This window comes from Manacus candei, unplaced genomic scaffold, assembly GCF_025592945.1.
Source record: "Manacus candei isolate 608988 ecotype Guabito, Panama unplaced genomic scaffold, ASM2559294v1 h1tg000044l, whole genome shotgun sequence".
NCBI classification, from domain to species: domain Eukaryota; kingdom Metazoa; phylum Chordata; class Aves; order Passeriformes; family Pipridae; genus Manacus; species Manacus candei.
Window position 1 is genome coordinate 834,425 of NW_026138092.1, and position 13,707 is coordinate 848,131.

Genomic DNA, 13,707 nt, shown 5'->3' on the forward strand with positions numbered 1-13,707 from the left:
GTGTGATACTCCTGTTCTGGCTGGTTGGCCCATATTCCCTCCAAGTTTGAACTCCAAGAGCCCCCAGAATTAAAAGCCCTCCTTATTTCCCACATGGAGCATCCAAGCCCACACTCTGGCAGTGAGGCAGAGCCTGTGATTTGGGCACTCTGAGCTCTCACCCCTTCAAGGTGTGAACACAACTGGAGACATTTGTTTTGTAAAATTTGGGACAATGCAGATGAAGGCACAACAGTAATATGATTTATTTTTTAAAAAATTACACTTGCTTTGTGAATTTAATGGTAAAAGAGAATTGGTTTCCCATGTTAAGGATTGTGAAAGGCTGTTCATCTTAGAGCTTTCCTGTTTTCTTCTGAAACCTTTGTCTGGTCAGTTCTGTTCCCCCAAAGTGTTTCAGTTGTAATCAAAAACATTTTCTGATGGAGATATATTTATTTGTATATTTTCATTCCAGGTCCACGTTTCACTTCAGGCACTGATTCATCAGTAGGGGACAGAAGAATGACATTAAACTTTTTAGTCAATTTTTAAACCTTTCTTTTTGCCTTGATTTGTTCAAAGGTCTCTTGAAGTCTGTTGGGAAACTCCTTCCATTTAATTTTGGATCATGTTCCTATTTTTTCCCTCATCACCTTAAAGAAACGTGATTGAAGCTGATGAAGTTGTACCAGACAATTCATGAGTTAATTCTTTGCCATGTAATTTCTAGATATTTTAAACAAACACTTAGAATTTAGACATCCATGTGAATTGCCAGATGGGGTAACTGGATACCACTTTGGATATAACAGAATGTCTGGGGTGTTTAAAGTCTTTAGGGAGGGAAATGGAGCTTCTGTTATGTAAGGTATGTGAAATAAGTGGTACTTCAAAATTTTACTCCATCCTGAAGCACTAAAACAATGGCTTGAATCTGAGTTTCCCTTCTGTCATATGTCATCTGCAGCATGAAGACTTTTATTAATGCTACCTGAAGAGCCTTGCATATTCTTGGCTTAGACTTTTGGAATGGAGGGAGTTCAATGGAAGGAAACTGGATGAGAAAGCCCCTTGCTGCTAAATTCAGTTTTAAAAATATAACCATTTAATTTAGAGCACTCTGGTTCCTTAGACCTGTCATTTGAAAAATGCCCTTATTTCTGCACTGTTTCTAGGTGACTCTGGAGAAGGAGCCTCTCAAAGAACCATCAAAGTGGAAGCAGCCAAGCAAACACGTTTCGAAGTGACAGGTCTGTCCAGAATGTCTGTGTTCTAATGAATTCTGTGTGTTGAGACACTTTGCTTCATCCAGTCCTGCCCAATAATATCAGCTTTGAGTAATGTACTCCCTCTCGGGGGAGGTCGTACTGGGAGCTCCAGCTGGAGTCAGCAGCAGAGTACAAACAAGCATCTGCATTGTACTATTAAACAGTACCTTTAACTAACTTCCTTTCAGATGGGAATTTTCAGAGGATTTAAAAAAAATAAAAGTATGAAGCTGGTAAAAGAGCTGGCTTGCCAGTTCACATTTTACCCCCTTCCACAGCTCGAAGCACTACTATAGCACAAGTGTTATTTGACAGGCTGGAAGTACATCTCTGTGCCCAGTGGATGTTGCTCCCATCCCACAGTTTGGCTCTGGTCAAGAAGGGCCAAGAGCTGGAATAGCAGAAGGGCTGCAAGTCGAGACTTGCTCCCAGGCAAAGGTTTGTGGGGAAGTTTGGACAGTGCCTATCTGTGTTATTTGTTGCTCTAAAAAAGTGTTGTCAGTCCTTTATTTTCATGAACACAACAGTCATCCCAAATGTAAAATCCATATTGTCTGTGAATGTCCATATTGTACTTGATGGATGTTTTCCCACAGAGTGCCAGATCCTGAAACTCCTACCCAGCCCCAGGGAGGGGATCATTTCCAGTGCAAGGTACCAGTTATTACAGCTGCTTTTCGGGGCCTTTCGTGGGGCTTTCTTTTGTTGATGGAGCTCAAATAGCTCATGTGGTCTTTTACATGTCTAGGTGGAGCTCTGGAAATTTGTATTAGGATTAGGTAGAATTCAGTACATAAGCAGAATGTAGTTCTAGTTTGCAGATAGCTGATGTATCTGAAAGAAACTGTTTTCTCTTACTGCTTTAAAAAGAGCTTCACTAAAAGGATATATCTCAAATTACCTCGTGGTGGTGGTGGTGGTGGTGGTGGAGATTTTCTGTAAAATGAATGATTTTCCAAGGCAAATACCAGACTCTGAGGGTGACTGGCCAGATCCATGTCCATCAGCTCTAATGATATCTAGAGCCTGATGTTTGCACTCTAGCTGGAAGAAATAACTCTTCTTGCCAAATCTACAAAAAAAAAAAAAAAAAGTAGTTAATGCAACAGAAAAATCTGATTGGCCCCTGCTGTTATTATTGTAGTTATCCTATGGCTTTCTGGAAATAGAATTGGGGGGGTTGTGTGTTTATCAGTAAGAGACAATATTTGCATTGACACTGACTGAATATGTCCTATTGAGCTTCCCTGAAAAGTTCATTGTGGCATTTATTCACACCTAATTAGAACCTCCTGGGATTAATACATCATTTTATCAAACTAATGCAACCTCAGTATAGAAATATGTAGATTCAATATGATAACAACACGTACCTGGATATTTTAATTAATCTGCCTAAACTGAACATGCCACTTCAAATTTATAATCATCAAGCTTTAAACTCCCTCTGGAATTCTTAGAATATTAATTGGCTATTTTGCTAGTGAATGCTCTCCTTGTTTTTCTAATAGTTGCTTGAAACCCTGTTGACCCTGATGGCAGGTGATATAAGACAAAAAGCTGTGTTTTATTACATGTATGGAGTAAATAATACACCATTTAAATATAAATAATTCACTAAGTATAACTAATAATTGAATGTAGCTTGGGTGAATTGAAGAAAGAGCTTGTGATATATTTCATCAATTGCTTGTTTATGGAAGGTTCTTTTCTTTACACTGGAACTTCTTGTGTAGGCAAGAAAGCTCCAAAGAACATTGCTAACAGCTGTGTTCCAGAAATACAGAATGTTCAGAACTGTTGAAGACACACTTCAAGCTTTTGGACTTAGCCTGTTGTGCCTTTCCATCTTATCCAGAATACTCTTTGTGCAAGAGATTCTCCTCACTGTCCACTCCACTATTGCCCAGTTCTTTTTGCTTGTGTCCCTTGCTTTTTATTCAGATTATATCAATAGATTAGATAACTATGAAGAAAATAGTCTTCTTCATAAATATGTTATTTTTATGCATGTTTTTCTATTTCTCTCTATTTCTATTTCCCTTCAGCAATATGTCAGTGCATGACCTGTACTGCAACTTTTAATTTTCCTATGCAGGTTTTCAGATGAGAGCAATTGCTTTGTTAGTACATTTTTGGGTGCTGCATATAATGTCTTACTAATATGTCCTGAGTGACACCACCAATATACTAACATTTTCAACATATGAGAGCAGCAAAAATACAGACACATTTTACCCTGTTTTCTAGACTGCTCCTTGTTGGTGCAGTGTGTCATCTCCCATTAGCAAAGAATGTCTCCTTCATTCCAGTTGGAAAGTTCAACTTCCTTCAAATGTTATAAGAACAAAAACCTTTTTCCTCATTTGTGCTTTATCCTTTGGTGTCAATGTATGAGGTTTGAGTGCTATGAAGTGTAATTTTTCTAATTGCTCAGTCTCTGAAAAAACATCTTTAACACTCTTCAGCTATAAATTTAGGCACCTTTTCTATAATGTAAGCACATTTTATTTAATTTGTGTTTTCTGGAGTACATATAAAACAGTGATGTTTAGTTAGGAAAAGTATGTGATGAAGCCCATTCTGTCAGCCTGTGTATTTTTACATATCAGATGGCAGTGCAATATCTATGGCAAAAGCCCCCACATTACATCTGGACAGGGGTTTAATTTTGTTTGATGGGAAGCAGTGAGCAAATATGGAAGAAACACTGGTAGAAATAAGCAGGAAGGGGCAAAATTTTGTATCCATTGTTATTGTAAGTTCATGTGAAAGCTTTTCAGCTCAATAGACTTGCTCTGGATTTGCAGTGAGGTACCTGAAAACTGAATTAATCCCTGGAAATCTGTCTATTCTCTGATGCTTTAAGTTGTGGTCTAGAGATGCTTGTTTTTTTAACTGAAACACAAGAAGCACAATTTAATTGCAATTTTATGCACAAAGAGCAATAATTTTCTTCCTGACTGACAGGTTCTAAATGGTTGTCACTTGTAAAGTACATAACTATCACTTTCAGGTAGTTTTGTGTGAGTTATGTGAGCGTTGCAGTTTCTTGTGAAAGTTACAGAAAAAATGTTATTTGCCTTCAAAAAAAGACCAGCCTGTGGTTCTGTCAGGGTGAGGAGGGGACAGAAACCATGTCACACTGCTAAGTTCAATTTATTGAGTGAACCAAGCGAGGGACAGGGGAAACCAAGGAGAGCTTTTCACATCACAGACACACAGAGAAATATTTCTAATTAATTCCTCCTGCTGCCCTCAAATTGCAACCAAAATACACTGTACCAGCACACTTTATTGAAGGCTCTATTCCCCGAGACCAGTCAGATACCTTGGGTAATAAACCTGTGAATATGCTGTGCTTCTGCAAAACTCAAGTGTAGCAAAACTCTGTTGTGAGCTGGTTATTTTAAAGAATGAAAGTTCATGTTGATATTGTGTGAAGAATTGTAATTAAACTCTTCAACTCCCTTCTAGGGTCTCTAGCTGGAAAATAAAAAGGAATGCAGGAAACTTCTTGATGCTTTCCACCTTCAAATTTTAACATGGACAATATTTTTTTTTCTGCTCTGAAGTCTTTAAAGAAATGTAGAGAGACAAAGCAGAAGCCGCATAGTAATTATTGGGAAATAATAGATGACTTGTAAGATTTTTGTCCCATTCTATGGTTCTTTGCTCAGGTTGTATGAAAACAGTTGGGAAATGGCAGAGTAAATTAAGGTCCTGGAACAGTGGATTAAAACCTGTGCAAGTAATTCTCCTGATGTGAACAATCACTTTGACTTTATTCAGTCAAATAATGAGACTATTTTAAAATTCACTGAAAGAAATGGGAATCTGAGGGCTTCCAGCATTAGGCTAAAAATAACTGTCAGTGTGAAAAAGAGAGTTAAGAAAAAATGCTTTTCTGTATTACAAACACAGGGCTTTTGGGACGTAAAATTTTGTAGTGCATTTCTCATACTTCATAGTGTGCATTGTTGTGAAAGTTTTAGTTTTCTGAGATTAGATGTCAATCAGGATGGGATCTCATTTTTATTCCTTATTTTATCATCCAGAGAGCAGGAGCTGAGTTGTGGGTGTTGTAGATGTATTGGCAGAGCCCCTGTTTTGAACAGGTCATTAACAGGGTAAGGCAGACAGAAGGTGTTATCTCCATTTCATGTGCAGAACAGGGGCAAGGAAGAAGGAGCTGAAGCCAGAATTTCAGCCATGATGCCAAAATGATATAAATTCTAATATTCTGGTATCCTTCATATGTCAGGCCAGCAGTCAGTCATTTTTCAATTCACAGGAGTTTTAAAAGCCCTGTTTTTAGCTTGATTGTGAGGAAACTGCTTGTCAAGTAGAGAAAACTTGAGTTATCCCTCAGCTTCAAAGGCTTGGTATTAACTGACCAAACTTAGACTGCAGAAATTTCTACATACTTTTCCCATTGTCAGTGGTCTTCTGATAAAAGGGAAACAAGTCTTTCAGTGCCACATAGACTGGAACAGTATTTCCTCAGAATAAATGTAAATATCTGTGCTGTAACTGTTGTTTCCTGGTTTTATGGTGTGCCATCAGAATGACAGCAGGATATTTACCTAACAGGCACATAAGTCACTCTTCAGCAAGTGTATTATGGAAGAGCTTGCAGGTGCCAAAGCTCCTTTGTAGGGGAAGTTCTTGCCCTTTTGTGGTGTTTGTTTTGGAAAGAGTTCTTTGCTTTCACCCAAGGCTGAGATAAATCTGCTTTTGTTCGTTATGAAAAGGAGGTGCTCATGTTCATACAAGATACAGTTATTGATTTAGGTTTGTGTGAAATATAAGCAGGAAGGGGTGAAAAGACCTTCCTCTCCCCCCGAGGCATTCCAGGATGGCATCAGGTAAAGCAGCAATTTAGCTGTGACACCTGGACTTAGGATTTAAAGCCTCTGCCCTCCCCTTTCTTGTCTTGTGCCCCTTTTTGCTCCACACAAGCAAACAGAGCCCCCTGGGCAGTGCCCAGGACCAGCTCTGGGGCAGTGGGGCTGCTCAGCTCCTGCCTCGCTGCAGCTTTGGAACAGGGAAAGACAGGAGGACGCTCCATGAGAGACTTTATTCATTCAGCCACTCTGGTCAGAGAACAAAAGAAACCTGCTTTTTGTCTAATAAAGACCGAAGGGAAGGAAGAGACAATGCCACTGTTAGAATTCTCTCACTAATTGCTCAGAAAGTGAGAGAAAACCCCAGACAGTCACAGTTAAGGGGAAAAAAATCTCAGGAAGCTAATGAGGAGATAGAAAAATATTTTCTAATCATGCTCACTGAAGGAATCTGGCCCTCTGACATCTCCCAGCGTCTCTTGCATTGTAAGGGAGAGTTGAGGGACAGCTTCATAGAAAGGAAACTGTTCTGTAATTGTATTTATTGAAAAAGTAAATACACTCCTGCACAGCAGAGCGTGTTAGACAGGACGACATTCATCATGCTATGATACTTTGTCTTTTCTACTGTAATATTAGTTCCCTCCTTATATTTGAAGGGGAAAATTCAACCAATATTACAATATATTACAACTTCCCCCATTCTTGCAATGGCACCTGCTGAATACTTGGGAAGAGACTTTCCGAATAAGTGAGAACTCCTAAACGAGTTATAGCAACATTTTGCTTTGGGGAAATGAATGTAATAAGAGCAATAAAATAACCTCAGATACACTTTGGGAGGCTTGTATCAGCAATATTCAGTTTTTATACAACAGTGAAAACCAGCCTGGTTTCCAGCCACTCCCCCTGTGCTCAGTGTGTGGTGATGGAGCTGCAGCCGCTGAAAGCTCTGCTCTTCTTCCTGCTGTCCTGCTCCAGCTGCAGTTCCACTCCACTCAGTTTGTGTAGGCTTCTGGATTTGTGTAAAGAAAACTAAGAAAGAAAACCAGACAAGAATGTCATCAATCTCAGTCCCCAGATGCCAGCTGAAGGTAATGGAGGTCACACAGAGTATCAGTGAGGACTGGCAGGGGCAGCTCTGACGTAGCTGGGATGAGCTCAGAGCTCTCCAGGCCTGCATCACGAAGGATTAACTAAGCAGGGAGTCAATATTTGTTTATTTGGAATATCAAACACTTCTAAGGTTTGATGAAAATTCTGGCTTGTGTTACATCCCTTTGATCTCCTTCTCTAGGGAAATACTGTCTTCTACATTCAGCATTTTAACTAAGCACACGTATCTTTTTACTTTAGCACCAATAAACATCTCTTCAGAACTACAGACTGATTTCTCAGCAGTTGCATAACAGGTTGCCACACTAAAAAAGACATTGTTTGTTATGTAAGCAGATATAAAAATCTACAGGTTAGTCCAATAAGTGCAAGCAGCACTTTGTGACATCCCTAAAATACAGTTCGTTCAGAAATGGGAAAAACATTGTTTCTAATTTCTTGCCTTTCTTTAATTTCAGCATAGTATAAGTGGGTGAATTTTGTTAATTATAAAATTCCTGCTTCTGCCAGAGTGGTTATTTAGGTTTAATATCTGGGCCTGACTGTTTGATGAAGGCAAAGTGAACAAATTGATTACCGTTGTTTATTCTGAATCGCTTGAAACCTTTTTCAATGATTTTTTCATTAGAAACATGAAGCTTGATATATGCAATTTATACCTGATTTTGGTGATACCAGCAATGGGCACATGAGCACGGGCATCACACACAGACAGGCACATGTGTGGTGGTGATAAATGTGGTGAAGCAGAGCTATGTGATAAATTGTGTACCCATGTGATGAGCTAATGGATTATACACCTTTGACTTCTTCCCCTGCCCTCTGCCTATGAACCCATCTCTCCCAGGGCTTCTCTGACACTTCAAACACAGCTGCCATTACAATAAAAAGAATGTAGGCTTCCTTTAGAGTGCTCCTTTCCTCCTGCACTGGAGGCAGCATTTCATCTCCACTCACACCCCCCAGCAGAAGAGAGGAGAGTCAGTGCAGGGACAGCCTGGTTAGATGTGAAAAGGTCACATCTCTAGATGTGGTTAACATGTGAGTCCTCAAGGTTACAAACTGAGGTCTCAGCCACCAGAAGGGAACAATTCCCAGCTTCCTAACGTAACCAGGGCCATTCTTCTAATTAGACAGTCACTGTGATTTTCAGTCATAAAGTACTTATGGATAAAAAACATTTTTTAAAAGGACTAAAAGGACTACTAGAATAGTCAGCATTCTACAGACAGGAAAATTCAAACTATAATGTCAATCAATGTATTCTGAAAGTCCTTCCAATTAATGTCTTGAAGGTTTTCTGTAACACACCACAATATTGTGTGTTCCATAGCCATTATGTATAAGATTTTGTTTGCAACTGAATGTCATGGATTTCTGATTTTGTAGTGGGACACCTATACTGAACTTGGATTTGTGGTTATCTCGCAGAAATCTACACGTGTTTCTCCAAAGGAAATGTGTAGTTTGTGTTAATAAATGAGTGTCAGTTACCAGAATAACCATTATGGTTATTATGAGATCACAGCAGTTCCTGTGCTTGGATAGAAGTAAGTAAACATTTGCCAGGGATTTTGCTTGAAATGTAAGAGCAGATTAAGATAAAGAACAAACCTTTCACTGCATCTGCAGCCTAATTTTCACATAACTCACTGTATTTACTACTTTCTCATATTGCATCTCTGACTCCCACTTTCAAAGGTAACAAGAACAGACTAGCTGTATATGACATTTTTAAACCTTTCTTTCATCACCAAACCCTGTTTTAGTGTGGACATTCTCTCTTCGTTATTATGTTTTTAAAAGCTATATGAAGTGGGTTTGAGAAGTGTCTACAAATGCCTGCATATTCTGTCCAGCTGAAATTTGCTCCGTTTTAAATCATTATGTGCCAAAGGACTTCTTGGCTAGAGAAAGAAAAAATCCTAGTTTTTAATAAATGATAAGGACCATACAGTTTACATGGCAATAAGTGTATTTATACAGATAAAACTGTATAAAAGCTTTTTGCAATGTACTTGGCACTAGCCTAATAAAAAATAATTCTTCCTTACTCTAACTGTAAACATTTTTCCAAAATTAACTTTTGTGTTATTGGGCAATAATCTTCTCAGAAAATGTGATGACTTGTAAGAACAACAAGTCTGTGCACTTTTCATTCTCATGTCAGTGCCTTTATCTGTATCCCCAGAAGCAGATACTGTCTAAAAATGGGCCAATTTAAAACCACCAATAGATACTTATTTTTTGCTTTGCCTAACTTTTTGTGATTTTAATTTCTAAATATGAATTCATCTTAACATAATGTTTTGTGTGTGGCACATGCCCAGCACACACTACAGCAGATGTCTGCAGAGCAGGAGTTACTGACTCTGGCTGTAGAAATTCCATATGGCTAAAAAAAAAAAGAGAATCGAATTTTGTAGTTTTTCTTCCAGTAGCAAGAACTCTTTGTTGCAGTCCATGGCCAGTTCCACATAAATATGGAAAAAATAGCAATTGCAGCTGGACTGAGCTTCCAGATGAATAGCTTAGCCAGCTGCAAAGTCACGACCTCAGCTGCTTTCCAGGGTCTCCTGTATGGCTCTGACTCTGCTCTTCAGAATGTTTCTTAATCCCTTAAACCATAAAATATTTTAAAAAACACCCCAAACACCAGTATATCAGCACTGGATGAATACCTTGTTTGTTATGTAAAATAGTTGTTATCTAATATGTCTTAAATAAGAAATAAATTCTTCTCTACATAAATGGGATTCTTGCAGACCTGGTGTAAAAAGAATTTCTGAGGAATAACAATATTAAGCATGCCATGTGCAGGTAGGATTGCAATGCCATAATTCCAGTGTGTCCTACAATTGGTCTGGTAAATAATTAAAAACAAAAGATGTAATAACAATAAGGTAAAAAAATCAGGAAGTTAAAATCTGTAGTTCCATGAACCTGACTCTGCAGTGACCTTCACAATTCTAACTGGAATCAAAATGTCTTCCTGCTTTGGTTTATCCACATGCAGTGACTTTTGGAGCAATAATGTAGAAGCACTTGTACACTTCCTAATTAAAGAAAGGTGGGAAGAATATAATTACTTGATTCTATGCAAGAAACTCAGAGTTGAGGCCACCAGGAAATGCTCAGGTCATGACTATTTATTCTACTCTCATTTAAATAAGATGCAGTGAAGGAGCTCATGGGCTGCAGGACTGGACCATTGGTCTGATATTGCATGTCAGGACAGTAGGTACAGTGTAAGAAAACCAGAAAAAGATTTCTCAAGATTTAATTTTAGGGTTTAAAATTCGTGGCTTTTGTGTTATTTCAAATGGATCGGTATTAGTGTTCAATCTGAGAGAAAAAGAGGATTATGTACAATCCACAACCTATTGAAAAAAATGGACTCCCTCAGCTTGCCATTGTGCAGAATTGATTCTCAGCAAAACCTGTGCACCACTGAAGTCCAGAGCATTCCCAGTCCAGAGCTGTGGGTTTGAGGATTCCCACAGTATTTTGGGATGTTCAGACACAGTTACTGCACTCCAGTCTGTTACCTTAAAGACAGAGAGAGGGTGCACTATATGGTATCCCAAAGGATGTGTAACTTCAGAATCTAAATAATTATTTAGAAGCTTTTACTTTAGTATAAATTAATTTATGATACCTGTAGATAGAGTTCTGAATAAGTACTTTGCAGTGCTGTAAACTTCAGCAATAAATTCAGCATCATTTGGGCTATCATGAGACACGATAAGATGATTTTAGAAGAGCTGGAAAATGAGAATGTTGGAATTGTAAAATCAAAAGAAGGTCAGTTCTTTCAATTTCTTAAGCTTTGAGTTAGGCTTACAACTCCCATTATTATTAGCAGATCTGAGAAGCTGAATCCAGCCTCATCTCATTTACTGTGCACAGTTCTGGGAAAATGCTGTGATAACCTTGCTTCTTTAGTCTCTACTTTATTTTTTTTTATTTTAATCCTATAGAAATAGAAAGAAATCAAGATGAAATAGTAAGATTTTTATCAGTGTTGATGTTGCAGGTCCATTTGTTATCCCAAGCAATTTGAAATATTGCTGTCAAAATGCAAGTTATGTTTAATAAAGATTAATGCAAAGTTATGTATCCTTCTGCTGAAATATTAAATACAGCAAAACTGAATGGTGCAACAACCAGTGAATGGACCCTGAACTGCACATGGAGTTAATGATAGTTCTTGTCTCAAATGCACTTTGCAGTATGAGACAGCAGTGATGGTACATTAATTTTGGAGAGTAAGAGAAAGGTCCTGGAACAGTGGGAAATGTTTAATTGCACGTGTATCAAAAGCAAATTTCACCATGAAGTCGTGGACCCTGCAGAAATAATTGACAGTTTGAACTGTCACTTCACAAAATCCTTGTCAAAGGATTATAGCCATACGTGCTTGTAGGCAACAAAGAGAAGTTAAACTCTGGTTAAAGTGAGGAAACACACACAAAAAGGCACAGGTTTTATTATTTAGAGCAAAAGTAATTTAGGGTTTTATTTTTTCCTTTCTCCTGAGAGTCATCTCTCTAAAAGGAAAAAATCTTTTGTGTAAGGATACAGATAAAATTTCAGTAGAAATAACTTGAAAAAACTGACCAAGGCACATCCATCAAAGGACTGGACCCTGCAGGATACAATCAAAATAAACAAAACAGCAATTTGTAAAGGTAACAGCCTGTCCTTTATAAGAGCATCAGACTTTCAAATAGGCCTCACTTCAGCCTCAAAAATTGTTGGTGCTGCTTTTCTATGGAGACTGACTTTGCATGCACCTTAAGGGTGTGAATTGTTGGCTTTGAGAACTTACACAGTAAGGAAGTGGCATGCAGAGATATTACAAAACAGCTGGAAAAAATTCTCTTACCTTTTAGTGGATTTTACTTTTTGGTAGGCTTCGAGCCACAGATCAACACTCTCAGTGTGAGAAGTGCAGATCTCTGGGAAGAGAAAATTCCTGAAAGACAACTGAGCCCCTGCCTGTGCTGCCCCTGCTCCACTGCACCAGCTGGAGTTTGGAATTGCCTTATTGACAGAAGGAGTCAACTCCCAAAGTTGGTGCTGGCATTCAGTGGTGAAGCAGGTGGATGATGAGGAAGCAATAATTTTTAGTGTCGAATTATAAAAAGTCAGTAATGCTTTCAGGTGACATGCTGAATTCCATCACTTCGAAGAGCCTACATTTAAAACTTTTTAAAACTCATTTTTTGTAGTGGAAGTGTCCAGCTCTCACTTTAGAAACTTCTCTATCATTGATGCATATTTAAGTAGGGCTTAGGATGCCACAACAGCAAGAAGTAGGGAACAGTCTAAAGCCTCTTTCCAAAACATGGGAGTTGTGAGAACTGCAGAATTAAGGAAAGTATTTACTTTTATTTTTAATCTCCACGTGATGCAAAACCTATTTCTGAGGTTGAAATCTCATCCTTATGGCAAATATATGTAGAAATTTCCATGTTGAAGCTACAAATTATTAAGAAATCAATTGAATTCTTTTAGAATGCAGGGTGTTTATTTGCTGTCATAGTGTCAAGTGCCAGATATGTACATATTCCTAAATTATCATAATGATGCACTCAGTGCATATATGACAAATGCAAATAGTGACAAATAAAGGTGGTTGGTATTTTAGCAAAAGCCTCTGAATTCAGGAAACACTGAGAATTGGGGAAACAGCTGAGGAATTGTGGTAAACATTGCTTTTCTCTCCTATAGGCAAAAGAAAATTGGTAATCAGGGTCTAGAAAAACCTCACAGTCTTGTCCATGTTTGAAGACTGTTGGCATTTAAGAGTCCTCTGGAATAAGCATTCTGTCCTTTGAGAAATACATCTTATCTACAGCACTCCATTTTCTTCTCATGCCTTTTTTAAGCCTCTCTCTGATTGAGAGTGCCCTGTATTTCAGTTGACTTTGTGTGGTGTTGAGTGCATGGTACCTCAGTTCCCAGTCACTCTTGGAAAAAGGTACATTTTATAGTCACATCTCAGCCTTGTATATGGCAACAGGAAAATTAAAAATATTCTTTTCCTGTGCATGGAAACAGGAGCAGACCCAGGAGCAGTGGTAGCTCTTGCTAATAGGCCACCAGTAACACAGATACACTGAGACTCAAAGGAATGTCTGGCCACCTAATTAACCTCCCTTCACTATCCAGATTTGAAGCAAAAGGTAAAATTAACAAACGATTTAGGGCAGGTAAGCCCTATTAGTCTCCTGGTATAGGTCAGGTAGGGCTGACTAATTGTGAGAAATGCACTTTAATTGCTGTCAGTCGAGTTGGAGAACTTTGTGATAAACCAACGTGGGTTTTTTTGGCTTCCATGCTTTAATGGCAGCTCTTGTAGCACCAGCTGCCATCACTGGCCCTTGTGTGGTCAGACATTTCTGCTTCTGGGTGAACTGAAGATTTAAAAGCAGCAGAGTGGCAGTAAGCAAGTGTGCTGGTGACAGTCCCATGGTCAGAGCCACTGT

General features: G+C 38.5%; 1 long non-coding RNA gene across 1 annotated transcript in view; it reads left to right on the forward strand.

The window, feature by feature from the left end:
• The window catches only part of LOC127474796 (uncharacterized), a 424,738-nt gene that overhangs the window by 258,614 nt on the left and 152,417 nt on the right, over positions 1 to 13,707 (forward strand). The window contains exon 8 of the long non-coding RNA XR_007905981.1: positions 1,158 to 1,232. This is a non-coding gene — a long non-coding RNA (uncharacterized LOC127474796). The remainder of the gene's footprint in view (positions 1 to 1,157; positions 1,233 to 13,707) is intronic.